Below are 5,798 nucleotides of genomic sequence, written 5' to 3'. Positions count from 1 at the left end.
GCAAAGAACAGCAGTGGGTCCCGTGACACTTCCCACAAAGGGATGAATTCATCCAGGGACGGCGGGGAGCTGATCGAGGATGTCAGGCAAGGGCGACTCAGTCACCCAAGTGTCTGATACAAAAATGCGCCCCTGATGCGTGATTCATCACATTTGCTATTTTCCAAAGCCAGAGTGGAAAGTGTGGTCCACCCTCAGGGTCCTTATGGTGGAAAGAGGCAGAACAGCCCAGCCTGGGGTCCCAGCTAGACCGCGCGGCCCCATCGCCGTGTGTTCTGAATGAGTCTCTTCTCCTTCTCTGAACCTTGGTTTCCTTAAGTGGGGAGTCCGGCCATCCGTTCCAGCTCTAGGGCTGGGAGTCTGGGGAGCGTGGAGGGGGTGAGGGCCGAGAAGAGAGGGAGGGGCGCAGCTGGACTCGCTCTGCCTCTGCACCTCTCCCTGCTCACCCTCGCTGCGGCCCTGAGCTGGAGAGATTGCTATCCCATGTCACAGATGGGACAGCAGAGCCTGAGAGGAGGGACCTTCCCCGAGCGGCACGGCCAGCAAGGGGCTGAGTTCCAACACAGGTCTTTGTGACTGTTAACCTCTGCTCTGTGCACCCTGTGTGGACAAGCCGTGTCTCTGATGAGCTGCTGGCCAGCACAAGCTCTCCGCCTTCTCTGCCCCATTGCTGGGCCCATCTGTCACTTGGACACGGAGTCCCAGCCACAGTAAAATGACTGGCTTCTGCCCTCTTGCCCTTCCTTGGATAACAGCCCCGGGCTGGGTTTGTCGCTGCTACGGACTCTCCGAGGAGCAGCGGTTAACCTCCCCCCGCCGCTCCCCACCCCGGAAACCAGACTAAATCACACAAGAGTGACAACAGGTGAGGGCCTGACGCAATCCACCCCGCTTCAGATCGTGAGCCAGCTTCCCTCAAGAATGCGCTTGAACGAAAGGCCACGACAGGTTTGCCTCTGCTGTTGATCTCTCGTACGTCCGCTGCTTCCAAAAAGTACTCAAGAAAAATGAGCCCCCCACCCAGGCTGGAGAGCCCTCAGCTGTTCAAAGTGGATAGATGTATTGCTTTTTTTTTTTTTTAATGTTTATTTACTTTTGAGAGAGACAGAGCACAAGCAGGGGAGGGGCAGAGAGAGATGGAGACACAGAATCCAAAGCAGGCTCCAGGCTCTGAGCCATCAGCACAGAGCCCGATGCAGGGCTTGAATGCATGAACCATGAGATAGTGATTCAAGCCAAACCCGGATGCTTAACTGACTGAGCCACCCGGGAGCCCCTGGATAGATGTATTTCTGGAAAAACATTGTCCTGGGATTAAGAAATAGGAGAGAGAACTCCAGACGGACCCTGAGACCATTTGGGAGGTTCACTTGACTGAGGTTGGCTTTTCTGGGAGGCGTCCCAGAAGGATTTGTCTGGAGGGTCTCCTGGGGGCCCCCGAGGATTGTCACAGGTGGTGAGTGGGGGTGGGGGGAGTGGAAGCCACAGGAGGGGGCAGAGAGAGAAACTCAACTCTGATGCTGTTACCACACAGGCCACACTGATCCCACGGAAGCTGTGGAGCCACGATGACTTTCCCGGGGACCCTCCTGGTGAGTTACAGGGGGATGTTACAGACTGAGTTGTGCCCCCAAGTCTGTCTTTGACACGGGGCCTTGGAGGAGACGCTTACGTGAAATGAGGTCATAAGGGTGGAGCCCTAGTCCCGTGGGACCGGTGTCCTCTCAAGGACGAAGAGACACCAAGCTCGGTCTCCCCGTCTGTCTCTGGCTCTCTCTCCTCTGGCCCTGACACCTCAGTCTTTTGGAACACTCATTCCAAGTGGAATGAGTGGAAATGTGGGGGCCCTGTGTGGGTCGCCCTCCCCGCACTGTGGCCCGGCACCCACCTTCAAGAAGTACACGTGGGCAATCTCAGGGCCCACTCCATTGTATCCCTTTCTCTCAGAGGTCACCATCCTGTAACACCTGTTGCCCAAAGTCTCAACACAGAGCCATTTCCTGTATTTTGTTGTATTTTCTCGCTGCATATGGTGGGAGGGATATTCTCAGTTAACCCTTCACAGGAAGAGCTATTGGTTTTTACCCACCGTCTTGGTCAGGGACAGGGAGGGGTCTCCACTGGGTTGGCTCAGCTACCACAGCCCTTCCCCACGGACCTAGAAACAACACGGGGGCCCCGTCAACCATCAAGTGTGTCTATTCCGATGTGCATTCTGGAACCACAGACTCGATCTCTAACTGGGTCCGTGGATGTCAGGGACCTAATTTAAGTGGAGTTGTCTGGGACTCCTTTGATGAATGACCCCCATGCTGTCCCTCTCATGGGTGTGTGTGTGTGTGTGTGTGTGTGTGTGTGGAAATTTACTGTTGTTTCTATCAACAGCATCCTGATGATCATTATGAATAGTTTACCTAATGGGCCTTCCTGCACCAGGAAAACACTGTAGAGAGTCTCACCCACATTATCTCTTGTATTCCTCGAGACTCTGCCCAGTGGGCACCATTAAAGTCCACACTTTGTGAATACGGAAACTGGACGTCACAGGGGAGAAGCCCACATGCCCAAGGTCACAGAGAAAGTCTGTGATTGGGGCCGGGATCTGAACCCCGGCTCCTAACTCCGCTGACAGCTCCTGTTCCAAGCATCATTTCCACCCGCAGCTGCATTGGGCACATGATGCAGATGATGCGGGGAGCAGCAGCAGAGGGGGACGGAGTGTGGACCTGTCCATGGGGGGGGGGGCCAGAAGAAGCCATTACAGAGGCAGCAAGCAGCCCCTCCACACAAAGTCGGGCCTCAGGCACCTGGCTTCATTCAGGCATCTACCTGCCTAACCCAGTTTGTTCTCTCTCCAGCTCATCCTAAACCCTAGTGTTTCACATCTCATTTCCGGCTTGTCCCATCCCTCAGCCTCGAAGGTCAGCACTGCTGCTCTGGCTGAGACTTTTGCTCCTCTCCCAGACAAGAACTTAGACCACGGTGGGCAAGTGATGAGTTTTTCACTGCCGACCGTGGCAGACATCACCAATTGATTGCCGAGTCTCCCACTCTTTCTCGGTAAAGGACCCCAGGGAAGCCTCTGGCAATCACTCAGAATTGCAGGAGGAATGAAGTCTACCTCCATTTTGGTTTTAGCCTTCCTCTCCGGCTTTGCTGCTCTTGGCCATCCTGGGGCAGAGCTCAGCCCGGCTCAACCTGTAGTTTGGTGTGCGCGGGGGATGGGGGCGTCCCTCCCTGAGACAGCCCCGAGCACAGTGGGCACAGGCACTCAGCACCCATCCCACCCCAGCACCCAGTGTCGTGCTCGTGGGTACTTCCAAAGACGCCCCCCCCCCCCATGTCGTGTCTGCTTCCAGACTGAGTAGACACGCTAATCTAGGCATTACCAAGCTGGGTTCCCCGCAAACATACAAGTCTGAGTTGTTTTCAGGATTTCAAAATGCCAACTGAGAGTCATAGCCTCTGCAGATCTGTCCTGAATCCCTGTGTTATGCTAGAACCTGCTCCCTCCCACTCCCCACCCCCCTTACCTTGCCCAATATGCTTCCGTAGCATTTATGTCTTACACACACCATCCATAGCATATTTATTTATTGTGTTGTTCACTCTGTCTCCCCACTGCTGGAACGTACTCTCTGGGGATCTTTGGTTCGCCAACATATCTCAAACACCTCTAACGGCGCCTGGCGTTCAGTGGGCGCACAAAATCCCGGGGGTTGAATGGACGGAGGAAATCCTCCCCCACTAAGTGGAGGCCCTCAAGCCTCTCTTCCTCGGGGGGGCTGGATCCCGAGCAGGAGCTGTGAGTGGCAGGTGCATATGTCTTTGATTAAGAAAAAAGGGGAAACACATTCACACCTACTTAATGCATCCGGTCTTGTTGGCAACGTATTACAAAATATGGAGCCCATGCAGGGGAGGCAGAGGAAGTGAGGACAGTCATCATTGGGAGCACTGGCCCGGGAGCAGGAGCAGGACCAGCCCCAGGTTTGAGGCCTGCCCTCTGCAGCTCCACTCATTCTGTTCCCTCCTCATTTCCTCATCTATAACAGGTGCCAACACCCAGCCCATGTACCTCCCAGAGGCCTTGTGAGGTTGCGAGCAGATAATCCACGAGAAGACGTCAAGTTTACATAAAACGGTAAACTCACGACGTGTTGGTATTAGTCGTTAGGGAAACAGCCAAGTCAAGGAAATGCTCTGGCTCATTCTGCATCTGAAGACAAACGCTCCCTTAATGAGCGTGTAGCCTGGGGGCAAGTTCCATGAATGACCACGCACATCCTCGCCCACACCAGGCACCGTAGCGGGCACACACGGGGAACCCATCCAGTGCTCGCGGCAGCGCAGGGGGTCCAGCACGTATCAGTGCTCAGTAAGCGTGTATTGAGTTAATTGAAGTCCCCAAGCTTCAGTGTCCTTGGTTACAGAAAACAGCACTAAGGATACCAGGTACACGTGCATGGCTCACCGACTAGAGCCCAGGATGTCCGCTATGAACAAAGAAGAAAGGAAGAGAGGGAGACCTTTGCAGGGAAGAGAGGGAACATTGGCACACCCAGATCTGAGTTCCAATGCTGCCCCCACGTCTCAGCTCTGTACCTTTGGGCGAAGGACCACTGCCTGGTCTCTGTTTCCTTCCTCGTTGGGCAGGAGTGCAATGCCTACATATGGCACCTGGTGGGTGTTCCGGAATCCTAGTCTCCCCTTTTGGGGAATAGAATATGGCAAGTGCCATTGGTCCTATGAGAAGTACGTGGCCTGTCACCTTGGGTCCCATTGTTGTCGTCTGGCAGCATTTCCTGGGGCTCCACGTGCCAAGAGTCAGAGCTGGCCACCCTCCATCCGTGACGAGGGCACACCAGCAGCCAGCCTGGGTGATTTAATTTGGAAATAGCACTGGTCCGACTTGTCAAACACTACTGCCTTTGCTGCTTTGGGCACATGCGGTCCACGCTGCTGTGGGTCCCCTGCCAAGTAAGCAATACCCTGGGCAGAAGGCATCTTTGTGCTCCTGTCCCCTGCGGGCCACAGCGGCGAGCGAGGTGAGCCCTCCTCCTTTGGAAAAGTACACAGCGCGCCCCCGCGAGAGTCCATGCCTGGTCTTTATCAACAAGGAACTTTCTGCCATTTCTGGCCTATGGCTGCCTCAGCTCTCCAGCTCTGATGTCTGCCCTGGAGTGATTAGTTTTGATGTCGCCAGCAGGATCCGTGAGTCGCTTGGCCCACAGGGCTGCTGAATGCCGTTCGGTGTTAGGGAGCCCCGGTCCCACTTGGAGGGGGTTCCCAGACGCCAAAGCAGCTGACAACAGAGTGAATGCCAACCGCTGCTCGTGAACAGTCAGGCGGGCAAATCTGAGGTCCAGGCATTTGAATCGCTTATCCTGGGTCACACGGCCAGGATGTTGTGGGCCGGGATTCTGGCAGCCGTTTGGTCTCTGACCGAGCTTTAACCACTGCACCGCACAGCCTCCTCGCCCCTGCGAGGACTCCGTCCAGATGAGCCATCGCTGGCCTCTGTCGCCTCCTTTATTGACCATCCGTGGAGCAAGCTTAGCCAGGAGGGACACAACACCCGAGGGTCCCAAGGAAGGGGACCACCAAGCTCTGGGTCCATTCTAAGCAGCCCTGACAAGGTTGCCGTGAGCTCCTGTGCACCTGAGTCGGGACCACCGGGGGTCCCGGATCGCCGACACACTGAAGGGACAGTCCAGCCCCTCCATCGTCTTCCCACCCTCCTGTGACAGTCCTCCCCTGTGGATCTGGCCGAGAAGCCGGGGTTCCCAAGGCTTCCT

The sequence above is a fragment of the Panthera onca genome, chromosome E1 (assembly GCF_046562875.1).
Source record: "Panthera onca isolate mPanOnc1 chromosome E1, mPanOnc1 haplotype 2, whole genome shotgun sequence".
Taxonomy (NCBI): domain Eukaryota; kingdom Metazoa; phylum Chordata; class Mammalia; order Carnivora; family Felidae; genus Panthera; species Panthera onca.
Note: the sequence above shows the minus strand (reverse complement) of the source record.